A 17411-nucleotide genomic window follows, 5' to 3' on the forward strand; every position below is an offset into this window, starting at 1 on the left:
ACAGCACCCCAGCACATTGTTGTCAGCTGTTTTACATTTTTTGCATTTAATTGAATTTAATTTTAACTCTGTTGGGAACGTAACCACCGCAGATCCACATTGGCCAGATTTCTATCCAGATGCATTGCCAATTTGCACAAAGTCCGCAAAAGAAAATGCAAATGAATACACGTTTCCATCCACCACTGTTAGACCAACATGTCTAATAGGTTCCATTAAACCACAGCAGAAGCAGAGGGTGCAACAAGATGACGTCATTAAAAGAGCTTCAGTGTCCTTCAGACAGGATGTTTCATCTCTTTAGTTGAAGTCACATGCTTCTTGTGCATCATGATTAATTTGCTAAGAGTGTCTCCATTGCACTTTGATGCATTTTGCTTTAATCAATACACCAACTTTTCCACCTCTGCCAAGCATGCACACGTTTCTCTGATATTTGGATCTGAACTTACTGGAACTCCTCTCCACAGAAATGATACAAAATACAATCACATCCAACAAAATATTATAGTAAACAATCAACAGAAACTGTGTTGCAGGCTTCTTCTGCTGTATATATATTAGGCTGCTTTACTAATTTTAAAGTAGACTTACTCTTGCCTCAGTACACACTGTGCAGCTGTATTAGGGAAAATGAAAACTGGCATAATGAGAATTTATATCAGATCAGACTTCAGTATCCACAGATATTTAATATTAAAGTTTAAAAAGGGGTTATCAGGATAAGAAATGTGATCCCTTCGTTGAGAACTTTCAAACCCCTGACACGCTGGGCCCCTGTTCAGTAAAGCAACGATTATTTTTAATGTCTGAATGTGCCACTGAATCACAAAATCTCCTCCCAGCTCACTGATGATGCTGAAATTCAATTATGAACTGTGATGCTATAAGGGAATATAAAAAAAATCAGGACTGTACTTTTAAATAAGAATCATGCAAGATTTTCACACACAATAAATGACATATAAAAACCATCACCCTGTGTGTTAAACCCCATTCAGGAGCCATCAGAATGATTTTCCAACTACACTCCTGATAAATAGATTTAATGTCATAGTTGTAATGTCTGCGATGAACGTCTCCGCCTGTGAAATAATAAGTATTTTCTGCACCCCAGGCCTCCGGGTTTGGCTGTAAGCCAAATAAAATAGCTCCAAATTTTTAAAGTTAAATGATCATTTAGTGTCAAGAGATTCTTTGCAGTAACAGCTGCAGCAGGGGGTCATGAGCAGACATCACTTAGTGTTTGCAAGAAGGAACCCACTGAGCAATTTTACACTGATTAGCTGTTTAAAAGATGGGGAGTGGTTCTTGGATAAAATCAGGCTACATGGGGATTAATAAAAAAAGTATGTTAGATGTCCGTGTTCAAACTAACTTGGGTTATAAAACAAAAATAAAGTTAATTAAGACATTTTTTTTTAGCTTCTAATGTAATAATCTAAAACTGCTACTCAAAGGTAAAAAGATCCTTGTGGACATGATGCTGTAAGTAGTGCTGAGTGGGAAGGTAGAAACGCTAAATTTGTCCTATGCCAAACACATTTCTGATCTTTTTCTGCATGTTTGTCTCAGTTTTTCGCACGCAAGTGCTCCCCGTGACCAATGAATGTGAACCACCGAGCAAAAACAGTAAACATGTTCCTATACGACAGCCAGGAAATGAGTGAAACACTTTTTCTCCCTTCACTATTTTTAGTGCTTTCCGCCGATCAGATTCCTGATAGCGCTACCATGGCTGATCCAAATCACAGCCACGTTGGTCGTATTAATTCCCCTGTACAAAACCTGTGGGAGGATGGCATTACATTGGCTCCAGTTTGTTATTCCAGCTTGCTCCGGCCCTAAAGCTGTCTCAGCGCAGCACCAAACCACAGCTGAGGAGCATCCAGGCACTAATATTATCCTTCTAATATTATCTTTCTCCACTGAGTTATAAGGACAAAGATGATCTAAGTGATGAATGCCCTTATGGAAAGTCATGCATTTGCTAAATATGGTATATGGTACAGTGAGTGGCTTGGTCAGAGAGCTGCGGGGATAGAACAGGTGCACACAGTGGAGGAAAACTCATGCATCTGGATCACTGAAAGGCAATTTAAATCAATTTTCATGCAGAGAGACTTTCAACATTTATCTCATATATCTGTTACAAAACAATAGACCCAAATCCATTTATGGCAATGCTCAGTGTACCTTCAACAGAGCGTAGAATTACTTCATATCAGTCAGAGGCTATAGCATTTGCTTCACTGTTAGCTCGACCATTAATCCTGATTAGATGGCGGGCTGCCTGCTCTCCCTCTTTTATACAATTCATTCTGGAGGTCGTGGTATGTCTTAAAATATAGAAACTTCACTTTAAATACTTGAAAAACATCATAGACACTGGTGTCCCCTCATTGATTACACGCAGATATTTCTGACCTCCTGTCAACAATACAAGCATTTTCTGTTCTGTTTCTGTAATCGCCTCTGTGCGGCGAAGTCCGCCTTCCCCACTCAGGATTAAAATTGCCTGCCTACCTTCGCACGAAGGATTTGCAGGATATAAGGCGTGTATGTACTCCAGTGTTTAATTTTACATGATATCAGTTCACTCTTTCTACAGCCATATCAAAGCTGTATTAAATTACCGCTAATGCAAACGGAACATTTCTTCCTGCTGCTGCTTCACATTAAAAGTGTTCAACTGGCAAAGCACATGGTGGCTACATTGTGAAGGAGTCACAGGAAATGTAATGTATTTGTTCCCAAGGTTAGGGCAGACTGTGATTGTTAATCTGAAAAGCTTCTACAGAATAGTATATGAAAGATTTTTTTTGACAGGGTTGCCATGTGCAGCATGAAATCAGATTCAGGCTAATTATTACTGACTGACTTTCTTATTAAAATGTAAATTTGCTTGGTTGCACTGTAAACAGATACAGCAGCTGCTTTCTGACAAAACAGCTACTCCAGGACTGTTTGCTGAAATACTAAACTGCACTTGCTGTTACCACGGTAACCACAGGTACTGCCAAATTAACCACAGCCTTAAGGATTGCAACTATAAATGCCACAAGGGAATTAATACAATGAAAAAATTCAACTGCAATAGTGAAACTGAATATTCTGTTTGTGTTTGAAGGGAACGTGATCTGCTGATCGGAGGCTGAGAGAGCAGCGGCGCTCGGCGACAGAGTGTGTTTAACCTTTAATGTCTCCGTATCTCTGACAACACGAACAGCTGACACTGAAACTGACTGCAGACTCAGTAGAGGTCACATGACTGTGTAGTGACACATCAGCTGGTCTGAAACCATGTAATGGACTGGAGCTGTGAGACCGCCACACGCGCACAAATAGACACACACACACACACACACACACACACACACACACACACACTAATGCATAGATCCATTCAGCTCTTGGCCGAGTACAGAGGGGCAGTATGATGGGAGGAGGGGTGATAGAGAGGCAGAGAGATGTATATCTGTATGTGGGACCCAGCTGTTACACTAATCTGACAATCCAACAGGATTAAAGACCACATCTCAAGGCTGCCTCACACACACACACACACACACACGAACACACACACGAGGCCCCTCTGCATGGAATCCTCCTCTATTATATATGACCTTATGAAACATGCATCTCTGAGTGAGTGAGTGTGTGTGTGTGTGTGTGTGTGTGTGTGTGTGTGTGTGTGTGTGTGTGTGTGTGTGTGCGTCGCTGTCCTGCTGCCAGAAATGCCTTGAGATTCTGACACAACTGCCGCTCCCACACTCCACAATACGCCACCGTGTATGTGTGTGCTTATGAGGGTGTGTGCCGCGCCGTTCGGGGAGTGCCAGTGTGTGTGTGTGTGTGTGTGGGTGAGTGTATTGATGTTTGGTTGGAGAAATGTTGCAGAGAGCGGTGAATGCTGCTGGTTGGCTGGTGAGTCAATGACTGTGTTTTTGTGGCTGCTTCTATGAAGTGCTGGAGAGAGAGGAGAAGGAGCTTGGCTGAATGCGGGTTCGTGTGTGTGTGTGTGTGTGTGTGTGTGTGTGTGTGTGTGTGTGTGATTATAGCCTGGCTCAATGGGCCTATTTCTGCAGGGCCAGTGGGAGGGCGTGGTGCCTGTGGCTGGAACTTTTCTGGTGTTTCTAAGGAACTTTTCAAAAGGGCTCAGAAATGTGGCTGCGTGTGAGAGAGAGCGCCCTGCGGACCATGATGCCTTTGTGTAGCAGAGAGGAGAGAGAGAGGGGCACTCAGAGTACACTCAGAAACGGTAATCAATGGCTTCTTTTCAGCCCCAAATCGAAAACCGTAACACACACACACACACACACAAACACACACACATAGAAGAATGGACGGCGATGAGAATCAAATTTCTGCCCATGTACAGTAATATGAATCACAAGGCATCATCTGCGCGTGTGTGCTTATAATTACAGCTTGTGTAATCAGGGGAGACGACAGTCATGCGACTTTACATACCCCGAGGAAGGAATGGCAAGGACGAGGAGGGAAATCGATGCATAAAAAGCACCGTTTTAGAGAGGAAAGGTGCGAGCAGAGAAAGAAATGCAGCGAGTGATGATGGGATGAATGGACCCAGAGGCAGGGGAGGGTGGAGAATGACAGAGGAGTGTTTTTGTCTTTGATGCAGGGGAGAAAAATCCAATCAGCCCTGTGTAATTCAATCTGGAATGGAAAGATGCACCTTTGCGAGTGCATGTGCAGAGGGCATGATGGATATTATTATCACGCCGTACCTCTCCTTTTCTCTCAAACACACAAACACACACACACACACACACACACAGAGGAGGCAAACAAACTGCTGCTCCAGGGCCATCCCAAGCAGCTGACCTTGCTACGCTCTCTGGCTCCTTCCCATTGGTTGACTGACTTCGGCAAACTGGCAACCAATCCGGAGCCTTAGAGCGGTTTCCAGCCAACGGACTGCAGGCCAAGTGACCGTCAGCGCAGCCAGATACCCGATTGATTCTTCGTGTATCATAACAGCCCTTGATATCGAACACTAATTACGCAGGTTGTGAGATCTGGCGGCGCGGTGAACTCTCAATATGGCGAGAGCAGCATATGGTCTGTGTCTTAATGGGCCAAGCAGACTGACTGCTTGTGACCTAATCAGATATTTATCATGAGATACTGATTAACGCTAACAAATCAATGTCAGAAGACTTGAATCAAGAGCCAACATGAGAAACGAGGGAGGAAATAAGACGTTTGTTTGTCCCGCTTTCTTCAGTGAATGGCTCATTGTTGTCTTGGCGGATGTGCGGATGATATTTAATATTCTGCATCATCTGACATGAGTGTATTTATCAGGTGATATATGGTAGCAGCTCCCAGCCTGTGAACAGGACCCACAAAAGGGGTCATTACCTCGGACTATAATGGGCATGTTTTAGTATATTCTGACATTTTGTAGATTAAAGAATCGATCAAAAAAAATTAATCAATAGTCATGTCACATTTCATCGTGAGAGCAGTGCGTTAACATTTTCATACAGTGCTTGTGCTTAAATGTATCCTGACCTTTCTTCAGCTTTTCATCTTCAGTCATGCTAACAGATATATGCAACTAGCAATGAGAGGTCCTGTTTGACAAGGAACAGTTCAGCATTTTGGGGATTTATGCTAATTTGCTGTCTTGGTGCACTAAAGTTGAGTGCATTGACTGCGTGCAGCATCCCTTAAGACTCGTCGTTGCCAGGTTTGGAGGCAAAGCTAAAACCTGTGCTTACTGATCGTATCTGGCAACCCCCACAGCAGCACTGGGACACACTGTGATTTATCAAAATATAACTCGAACAACAAATTGTGAGTTTTATATTTCTGCACATGGAAAAGTTAAAGACACAGGATTCATTGTGTGACTATGACAGTTTTCGAGTTTTAGCTACACGCTTAACACACAATATCAGTCCTATCAGTAAAAGGAAACATGCATCATAGAAACAATCCCATCAGGAACCACTGCTACATGGTATATGAAGCAATGTTCATGGATGCATACAGCAGGTGGGCGTGAGCAGCGAGCAGATAATGAGGATTAATGGATAACGGCATCGTATAATTCTGGTAGGAGTTCCCTGTTGCCACTCAGACAGTGTTATCTTCCTTCTGTTGAATCACTCCAGCTCAAACATAAATATTACAACAAGCTTCGGCTGCGAGTGTGCTCATTCACCTCAGATTGTTCTTTAGCGGCGCAGTTAAAGACGGCTTCATCCCTCCGTGGGCAACATTACTCACTGACTAATTAATTAACAGGTGGATTTAAGGAACTAATGGCTGGTGAATGATTGTCTAACGCACAGATTAGCTCTGGAGTGTTTGGTAAAACAATCGGTGACCATTAATTGCCTGATACTGTGGACTTGGTTTAATTAAAGCGTGACTGCGGAGCTTGTGGACATCTTTGGTGCAAACCGGTGGAAAAGTGTAACTGGAGGGCAGGGAAATATATATGGCGCGATACGATCTTGCTCTTACAGGCCTCCTCTCTCCTCTGCCTCGGTGTAATCCTGTCCAGGTTGTTCTCTCCATACAATCCGTCTCAGCTGCTCTAAGCTCTTTACAGGCCCTGCGTTAACCACCAGTCTCTCTCCCTTGGCTGCTACCAGGACACCAGTCCAGCCCATCCGTCTCCCTTTCATTTTCCCTTTTTTCTTCCTCGTCAGCTCCTCTGCTCTTTTATCATTTCGCTCTACCTAAAGCCAATCCCTCCCCATTCATCTCACGCTATTTTCTGATGAGCTGCTCATATCCTTTTACCGCTTTTACATATTAACAAATTCTATTCTCTGTCTCGTCTCCCCCTCCTTTCCCCATCCGTGGCTGCCGCATTTTCTTCTCCTCTCCAATCTGCTGCTTCTTCTTCTTTTTTTTTTGCCTCCCTCTGCTGCACTTTAGCCACCACCCCTGCTTTAATATCACTTTTGTCTGTGATTGCCTCTGACCTCATTCCCCCTTCACTCTCCTCAAATCTCCTCTCCCTCCATCTCCACACAATATCTAATCACTTTCAAATCTGTCGCAATGCCTTCTGCTTTGTTCAGTTTTTTTTTTTGCTTTGTTTCCACATGTGCTCTTAGGTGTTAAGATACAATTTCTGTTCAGCGATGACGAAGCAAAATAATTCTTGTCACAATTAGATCTGGCTGTTCAGGGGATAGAAAGGAGGAGTGACGAGCAGAAGACGGACTCAAACTTGGGATGCTGTAATCATGAGGCATGCCTCGTAACCACTGGGCCACCATGACACCTGAAGCTCAAGATTACTGTGGCACTGATAGAAATTCATCTGTAGCTGTGAGTATAGGAGGAGGGAGAGAAAACCGCTCAGATTTCACAAGAAAAAGCAAAAGATTGGAGATGGAAGGTTTTTTTATTCTTTTTTTTTATCTTGCTGGCCTGATTATTGAAACTCAGTACTTTTCTGGTACCAACAGAAATGTGTCTGCAGTCCTGAAAGCCGGCATCAAATGTCTGGTCAGAATCACAGTCTTGTTAATTATGCTTTCATCAGATATTTGCTGATTTACTATGCCTGTTGTGGACTGTGTGTCAGTACTGACGCAAACAGCAGAAAACAAATTGGCAACTATTTTGACACACAATTATTTCAGTCATTTATCAAGAAAAAAAAACATGAGGAGTTGTTTTCTGTCTGTCTATTCTGTCATTTGAACATCTTTCAGTTTTGGGCTTTTAGTTGAACAAAAAAAGTAATCTGAGGATGTGAGAAATAGTGATGAGCACTACTTTCTGACATTTTATAAAGCAAAAAAAAACAAATCAACAGATTTTGAATGACAAATTGAATAACTCATCATTATGTGCAGCCGAATTGTGGTTTATTCATGTAAAAATCTTGCACAAATGCTTCTGTTTAGAGGCCAATTTCCATTCATTTCATTTGTTAAATGAAAAAAGTGCTTTGTAGAAAAAAAGTGCATCGAATAAGTGGTTTTGGCTCTGGTTTTGTATCTACTCACCACAATTAAAGCAAAACAGAGCAGCAACAATTTATCAATCAACAGAAAATTAATTCAATTAATTTTTCCTGATCTTAAAATCATTATAAACTGAGGATGTTCAGATTTTGGACTGTGATGGGCATTTTTCATTTTTTCCTGGTGATTTATTCACCGAAAGAAGAAGAAGATTAACCGATTCTTAGTTTTTAGTAGCTATTAAGTAAACAATGCAACCAACCCAACTGCAACTCACACTGGGGATGATTGAGCTAACCTTAAAACGTCAAAAACAGAATTAATGTAATGTAATGTAAAGAAGTTATGCCTCTCCTCCATTAGTCCTCCTCCTCCTCCTGCTCATCCTCCTCCTGCTGTGTCTAATGTTTCAGTGTGACCTGTCAATCTGCCGTGTGTGTCTGCCTCAGTCATATCATGTCCTGTCAGACAGACGCCCCATTCAGCCCAACACGGGAAACAATTATCATGTAACACATACGCTTTAATAAACAATACACAGGCTCTCACACACACACCCACACACACACTCTCAGTGTCAGTCAGCCTTTCAGACCTGGGTCTCTGCTGGCTAAGATTAGGGCTAATCCACAACTGTTGGAATGAAAGATTAAGAATGAATCACCTGCCGCCGCAAACGTGTGTGTGTGTGCATGTGTGTGTGCTTGTACAGCTATTTTTGTGAGAACCAATTTGAAGCTTTAGACCTTGGGAGTGAGGACTGGCTGGTCCTCACTTTCGGACATGTGTGTGTTTGAGTGCATGTGAATGTGCACGGAGGCGTTTATAGAAAGGCCTTATGGGCGAGAGAACCCCCCCCCCCCCCCCCCCCCCCTCACACAGACACAGGCACTTTTTCAGTCTTCCACACACACAGCTCATTAGCTTCAGTGGCTCGTTCAAACTGCAAATGTCTTTGAAAGAGCCCTTTAAAGCATCAGGGTTCAAAGGTTTACTTGAGAGGGTCCACACACACACAAACACACACATACGCGCGCGCGCACACACACACACACACACAGTGGGTCTTGCTGTCTGTTTTTAATTGGATCAATGTTTTTTCCTAACGGCTTGCCGATAATTGAGGGGACATGAGTAACATGTGGGAAGCCTTTTGTTACTAAGTTCCTGTTTATAAAGACAGGCAGAATAAACGAGGAGCGACGAAGGAGGAGGAGGAGGAGGCGGAAGAGGGCTGGTGGGTGGAGGGTGTAGAGATGGATGGATGGATGGATGAGAGAGGGAAAACGTTGCAGCAATGAGCTCCTGACCTCGTTCACTCCTCTGTCGGGACGTTGGGCTAAATAATTCAAACACACACATACACAGTCACATGCCTCTCGCACACAGTATTTCTCGCTCTCGTTCGCACAAGCGGCCTCCCTGTGCTCCTCCATCGTCTCCTCCACCTCTGTTTCACATGTAAACACACGCGTACAGAAAAACACCCATATAAAATCCCCCCTTTGTGCAGCACTCAGGAAGCTCCCTCCTGGTTTGAAGCTTGAAGGCTGGACCTATAAATACTCACTTCCTGTGTCCTTCCTAAAAGCAATTGAGTAACCGGTGACCAATTAGGCACACACACGCGCACAAACACACACACACACACACACAGGTTGTACACATCAGTATGCAAACAAGTAGATCTCTGTCACAGTGTGAATTTTAATGAAATTCTGATGAAATATTACTCTCTAGAACCCCACAGATAAGCCCGACTTACAATTAAAAATAAAGCTGTAATTAATTATCTTCCTTGATGAAAAACATACATCAGAAACGGAAATCTGTAACTCACAACTGACAAAATCTCTTTGTTATCAGAGGAAACGATGACATGAAGGTCGTTTGAAAATAGAATCTATGCCGCCGACAGATCAAAGACAAGACAAAACGAAGGGATAACAAATTGGGTGACAAACCGTTTATACAACCAATCATGTGCGTGCATGCATCTTAGAAAATCTGACTGTGATTCGCTGAACTTTTCTCCTTCAAGTGCTGACCTGAGCCCCTTTCCCTGCAACCACCAGCACCCCCTGAGACATGAAAGCTGTAAGTAAAGTACTTTCACAAATGACTGGATGGCAATACAACAAGCCATTCAATTGTACACCCACATAAAATCCCCTCCGTTTGGATTTGGCTTGACGTCGTTCCCATTTCGCGTGATCTCTGCCTGTTTCAGCAGAGCCTTAGAGACAATCCCCTGCAAGGACATACGCTCTCCATCTTCCACTGTGTCTTCATTTACCAGAACTCTCTACCACTATTAAGCGCAAACAAACTTAACCAGGCTTTGAGTGGCCAAAGTGGCCATTTTCAAAGATGGGCTCCCAGAGGAAGAGCGATAGTGTTTCCAGCCAGGGCCATTCAGAAATGTCTCAGCCAATGACATGTAGCCAAGGAAACAGGTTCCTTGCAAAGAGCATCAACGCAGAAAAGATTTGGTGTCATTAGAGGCCAACTGGAGCGAGAACTACAACCTTGTTCCAAGGTTTTATTATTTGTTTTTACTATATCATAGAAAAACAGCACAGTTGAACACATTATTTTACAGCCAAATCAATACCTATCAAGTGTCCATGGGCGACTGTTTAGTCTATAAAATGTGAAAAACAAGTCCCCAGAGCCCAAAGTACCATTAGTCCCAAAATTCAGCTTACACAGATATAAATCAGAGAAGAGCAGTAAATTGTCAAAGTTAAGAAGCTGCATCTGGCTCTTTTAAAAGGACTTGGCCATTTTGTGTTTTATTTGTTCGTCAACATGAGTGATAACAGGACAGAGACAGAAAATGACATGCAATCAAACCAAAGACAGTGTAACTGTGACGGCCGACGCCTTAAAAACCTACCGCCGGGGTGCCTCAAATGCCTCAAAATGTTGCTAATTAATATTCTTTGACAAAATTGAAAATGCAACAACATTTTAAAAATCTACTTCATAAAAGTGTTGAAAAAACAAAAAACTTCCATCACAACTTCAAAAAGTCCGAGGCGATGTTTCCAAATATCTCATTTTGTCCAACAGTCTAACAGCCTAAGATATTCTGTCTGATATCACAAGAAAACCAGCAAATATTCACATTTTACAAGTAGGAACCAGAGAATGTTTGGTATTAATTCTTTAAAAATTGAATTGAATCAACTAAATCACTGCAGTTCTAAAACAATCCTAAACCATGAAATCATCACAGTTACTGAGCCTGTGTGTTAACATATGCATCTCCATCACAACAAAGAAAACCCCATAACTGATGAAGACCATTTGATACGGTTGGTAGCTCCAGAAGAAGCCAGTTAGTGGATCAAAAATGAACATTCATGATTAATCTTCTGTTGACCATTCAGTAAATCAACTGTTTCACTGACACACTCAGTCCTGACTAGACTATAAACTAAACTGTAAAGTTGCAGACAAAATTACCAAACAAACAGAAAGGCCAACTGATGGAGAGGGAGATGGAGGGAATTGTGTGTTGGAGGTCAGATGGAGGCCAGGGTCTGGTCGGGAGCGTGGAGGCCGGCCTTATCGCGGACCCAGACCACTCTTATCAGCCGCCTGCCAGGAAATACGCATTCCAGCAGTCCCATTGGACAGCATTAGGTTTCAGGTCTGCATGACCCCGCCCATCCGGCCCTTCGTTAACCCAATTACCCTGTCACTACGGAAACGTGTGAGGAAAGAGAGTAGCACTAGATAGAGATAAACACATGAATAATATGGGTGGAAATGATAACACCATCTTAACAGTACTAATGTTGCTGGTGAAGGGCATCTGTGACACACACACACACACACACACACACACACACACACACATAAAGGTTTGTTAGTGGGAGGGAGGCGCCCTGTTTCTGAGGTTTTCATTTATAGCAAAAGCTCTAACACAGAAAGATCCCAGCATGCTTTGTGGTTTTGGGAGCCAGCACTGCGTTTATGCTCTCTAATTTAGAGTCCTGTAATAGCACAAACACACACAAGCACACACACACACACACACACACACACACACACACGACAGCAAAGGTGAAACACAACTACCGTCTCTTCCCTTCTCTATTTTTTAATTTATAGTAGTGGGACAGATGGAGGAGAGAGGAGGAGGAGATGAGGAAGAAAAAGGGGCAAAGGGGGTAGTATACAGAGACAAAGAGCAAGGAAGACAAAAAGAAGAGAAGAGAAGAAGAGAATGAGATATGAAAAGCTGTGAATGAGAGAAGCAACAGAGGTGACAAGGAAAAAAGAGACGAGACGAAACAGAATGGGAGAGAGAGAGAGAGAGAGAGGAGAAGGAGTGGAGGGAGGGGACGGAGAGAGGGGCGATAAAGCTGTGACAGCGGCAGCCATGCTGGTTGTCATGGCGACGGCCGCGGAGAGCAGGTAGAGCACGGTCTCCTGGGAATGAGCAGTGCACGCCTCCCTCCCCCACCTTCCCTCTCTCTCCCTCGACATCCCTCCATCTCCATCCTTCTGGCCTCGCTCCATCCCCTCGTTGTCGTCCCCGTCATCCAGCCCTCGTTTCCCCCCTCTCTCCGTCGCCACGTCCCAATATCCCCCATCTCCTCTTCCTCTTTCCTCCCACTCCTTCTTTCCACTCCCGGTCCCATCCTCTGCTCAGTTTCTGGGCTCCACCCCCCCGCATCCTCTTTCCATCACTCAGCGCTCGATCACTTTCCCTTTGCTTTCGTCGTCCCCCTGCTATCTAGCATCCCCATCTCGCCATTACACATAACTCTTTTTCCATCCTTACCTCTCTCCATTTTACTCCCTACACTCCTTCCCTCTTACTCATTATCCTGTTGTCTGTACACCTCCCTTTTTTCCATTCCATTCCTCTCCACTCCCTCCCTCCCCTTCTCTCTATATTCATCTCACCCCCCTCTCCAGAGAATATGTATGTATGTCTGCTCAGCGCTGCCCAATTACTGCAAAGGAGACTGTGTGTGTGTGTGTGTGTGTGTGTGTGTTTAGTATCTACACGAGCTGTGTTTCTAGCCGGTTTTGACCTACCTAAAACACCTCCAGCGTTCTCCGTCTCCCTCTGACTCACTAAATCAACAAAACTGCTGCACACCACTATTCACTAGCACTGCAAGTGTGTGTGTGTGTGTGTGTGTGTGTGCGCGCGTGGACGCACTGTATCTGTGTGTATAATCAGAGCTTTAATGTTAATGTTCATCGGTGCATATATGTGAGCAAGCGTGTCGGCACTTGTGTTACTGTTGGTGGCAGAGGAGCCAAACTTTCCAGCTGGATGAATTCAGGCTCTGGTTGCATTCTTTCTAATTCGTGGGATGACTTGAACACATTCCACTGGGGAAGTTTAGTGTTGCACAATGTTGTGGAGCCAAATGATTGAGGAAAACAGGTACTTTCTAAGCAGTGGCTGGCAGTGTGAACAGAGATTCACACAGACTAGAAAGTGCAACAATATGGCACCGAAGCCTGGGTATCAGTAAATAAAGAGTTAGGTAGAAAGCAGCTTTCCTTCATTTGAGGAAGCATTCAGGTGCTTTACTTACAAATCTGAGAGGTCATGAGATGATAAATGAGAGAGGAGTCCTTCTACACATATTTGTCTTACACTTTGGCCTTCTCTCTAATAATCTTTGCTGTTTGGTAAAATATTGAGAGAGCATTACCTCCTTGGGTGGCTTCAGCATTTTTAACTTTCTGCAGCACCACGGCTGGGGCAGGAATATAATGAATTACGATAATGTAGTCTATAAAAGCCTGGATTAATCCTTGGATTAGGAATATTTTATAATGCTGGTGGATTTTATTTGCCCTGAGGTTTGCCTCTCAGGCTACCTACAGGCTTCCCTTCCCTTTTACTGGTAGAGGGTGTTGGAGGCTGAGGACTAGAACTCAAAAATGACACATTTCAACCAAAACTATTCATCATCTTTTATTTGCTAGATTGATGTAATTGTGCAGAAATCCAGGAAATAGATTTTTACTTATGCGTTTGATTAGAAAAAGTATGATGATGATGAATACTGAAAAATGCAGACAAGACTAAAATGTGACACCTAAGTTGTTCGTATGCAGTTTGACATTAGAGGTTAAAGGTCCCAGACACTGCTGGGAGGTCTTCTGAGCTCTCTTGAGGCTGATAATAGCGGCCCCTGTTTTATCCTCATAGTTTTCTGAATAGCTTCCCATTCAGGCTGAGCTCTTAGTTACTTTTTAGCTAATGGAGCTCCAGAATTTGCTGCAAACTCTGAGCTCCCTTTGTTACTTCAGCCCACCCCGAAATAACAGGTATTGTGACGGCAGCTTTCTCCATCCCTGTGCGCTGTTATCAGCCCAATAGCGAATGGAAGTTCCATTCCCTCAGAGCTGAATCACGCGCTAAAACTTTCTCCACAAGAAAGAAAAAGTCATTTCAGTCAAATGCGGCACATCTGCCAAACCAGCCCTTCTCATGTGATAAGAAATTGCATTCAGATACGAGTGAGCAGCATGAGTACACATCCAACACACACACATGAATAGCCAGAGGGAGGAGAAGGGGTGAGGAAAGGGGGGAGATAAATGTTTTTCCCACTGAAGGCTGTCATTATTCTGTCTCTCTGTGCATGCTCACCCCCAGATGTCGGCCATCTGAATACAGCTCCGGATATGAACCGTGATCCTTTTCATTTCCTCTACACACTGCAAGGTGACCCCCATACCCTCACCCATCCTTTCACACACACACCTGAAATACCTCCTCCACACCAGGAGTGTTTTCTACCTGCCAGCTTGTGTGTGTGTGTGTGTGAGGGGACTTTGTCCTCCAGGAGAGTGAGAAGGGCCCACTTCCTGTGTCAAATTGCCTCTCACATTCCACACTCTCCCTCGATCCGCCTCGCTCTGGCTATTTTTTCCTCTTTCTTGCTCCTTCTTACTTTCTTCGCCTCTCTATGGGGGGCTTTGTCAGCAATCGGAGGCACAAAACACTGATTCATTCCATGAGTTAAACATGATCCTCAAGAACACAATGCTTTTCCGCCATACACACACACACTCTCACACACACTTTTCAAGGAGCGAGGGCTGGCGAGAACAAGTTTTTGGCAGTGGAGATTCACTATCTTTTTGAGCCCACACACAGACAGATGGACAGTGAGCGCTCTCACGAAGGCAGACGGATGTGCACACACACATACACACATGCGCACACGCAAACTGGCTATCCATGGGACACAACAGATGTCTGTGGGAAAATCGGTCTCCCATGTAAAATATAGTCACCCGGATATGATGTCACATCTCCGATAACAAGAAATACACTCAGAGACACGACACCGGGGATCAGACACACACACACACACACACACACAGTCAGTCGATTTCAAGCCAAGGAGCATTTAAAGAAAGATCTTGTCAGCAAATGCTAGCTGTGTGTGTGCTTGTGTGTGTGTACATGTACGTTCAAGGCCTGGGCTGTTTGAGGTGAGCCTTGCAATTACGAGACTGTTGATGTGTGTGTGTGTGTGTGTGTGTGTGTGTTACCTATTCAAGCAACACCTACATCCATCTGTACACTCCTCACACAGTGTATATTTAAGTGTGTGTGGGCATGTGTATATATGTGTCACACCTGTCTCCATCTGCACACCCAAAGACAGATTAGGTCAGCTGGGGGCCAAGGATCTTTGGCAAAGATTGCAACCGACTGACCTAGTAATAATCACTCTGTGTGTGTGTGTGTGTGTGTGTGTGTGTGGTGTTGAAAACCGCTGTCAAAACCAGTGATGCATCACAGCACAGGCAGCACAAAGACACTCCAAGATGTTGACAATACAAATATTGCACTGAAACAACGAAATTAGGCAAGTCTGAATTAGACAAGACAAGACAATCAGCTGCCCCGAGGCTGCAGACCTCGGGGGGCCTCAAAATGCCTCAGGTGCACTGCATGTCAATTGGTTTTGATAATATAATTATTTGAAAATTTGTTAGGGTTCTTGCATCACTGAAATACAGTATCACCTATGGTGGTTGCTGTATTTTTAGGGAATTGTGTGTCCGTGTCTTATGTCAAAATCTAGTGCAAAGAGTGTACTCTTTTAGTCTAGCTTGTGCTCACATGCTACACAGTCTGCTGAATGAAATTACCGCAAACTGAATCAAATCAAAGCCCCCCTCCACTAAAGAAGAATGTGTTTTTTGCTGTGCAGGATGATGCATGTGCATTTGTGAGTTTGACATTGGAAGGTTGTTTTCTCAATCCTGTGCTCACCATAAATCTGACTCTAAAACGTAGACGTATCAGTATGATTCAGGACTGATGGGCAAAAACATAGAAGGGGCTTTAAAATGAAGTAGGAGACACCTCAAACAAACATGTCTGGAGAGGATCTTTAATTATCATTCCAGTGAAGGAGTACTGGCTGAACTGGACTTTATGGGAGCTTGGAGCCAACAGTGTAAATACACATTGCACAGAGGGTGGAAGGTAGAGAACTACAGGGGCCCAAAAGCACATTTTTGCTTCAGTGCTCCCCCCATGAATGACCGAAAAAATAATATAGGGAGATAAAGAGATATATAAAGAGATATTGTAATATTATAAAGATTATTATAAACTCACTGACACAGGTTTGGTGAACATTAAAAAAGTATTATAAAGGATGTTTTCTTCTTAATGTACATTCAGAATTAGATCTGCATTTTGACTATTTTTGGTACTTGCTTCCTTTTCTCTCAATGATTCAATGAGCTTCCACCCTCCTCCTCCTCATAGGATAAATCTGGATTAATCGGTAACGGAAGGTGTGGGCGTGCTATGGGGGGCGCGTGAATCTCGGCGTGGATGGTTCCGGAGAGGAGGTGTGTGTGTGTGTGTATGGAGCGAGAGAGCGAGAGAGCGAGAGGTGGGGGGGCTCGCGCATTCCCAATCAGCTTCCCTCCTCGCGATTCCCGATGACATCATTCCATCCAAGCCTTCGTTCGTGCACCGCATCGCCGTTAACTTCCCCGTTACCCCACCCACTTTTCGCCACAAACGCACATTGCCGCACGCGCACACACACCTCCGGTTATAACGGGAGGAAGCCCCTGGTCGGATTCTGGCATCCGGACAATGAGGCCGCCGTTATCTAGGGGATGTGCACCTCACGGAGATCGGACATCCAACTCCTCAACACACACACACACGCGTCCCAACGCACGAGTACCCGGTAATAAAGTCGTTAAAGCCGCAGTATGACTGGAGCCCCTCAAATTAGCGGCAGGATGTGAGCTGGTGACACAGACACCACATAGCGAGGCACCGCACAAAGACCCGTAATCAAGCTCAATTAGAGATTACCCGCTAATTACCGACACACGCGCGCGCGCACACACACACCTCCTGACTTGATTTGACACAGGCCACAATAAACCCCGACACTGAGACACAAAGGCTGG

The 17411-nt window shown here is 44.0% G+C and overlaps 1 protein-coding gene across 1 annotated transcript in view; it reads right to left on the bottom strand.

Moving 5' to 3' along the window:
* Positions 1-17411, bottom strand: part of sdc3 (syndecan 3) — a 35781-nt gene that overhangs the window by 17599 nt on the left and 771 nt on the right. The gene's annotated exons all lie outside the window — the stretch shown is intronic.

The sequence above is a fragment of the Chelmon rostratus genome, chromosome 16 (genome assembly GCF_017976325.1).
Source record: "Chelmon rostratus isolate fCheRos1 chromosome 16, fCheRos1.pri, whole genome shotgun sequence".
Lineage (NCBI taxonomy): Eukaryota > Metazoa > Chordata > Actinopteri > Chaetodontiformes > Chaetodontidae > Chelmon > Chelmon rostratus.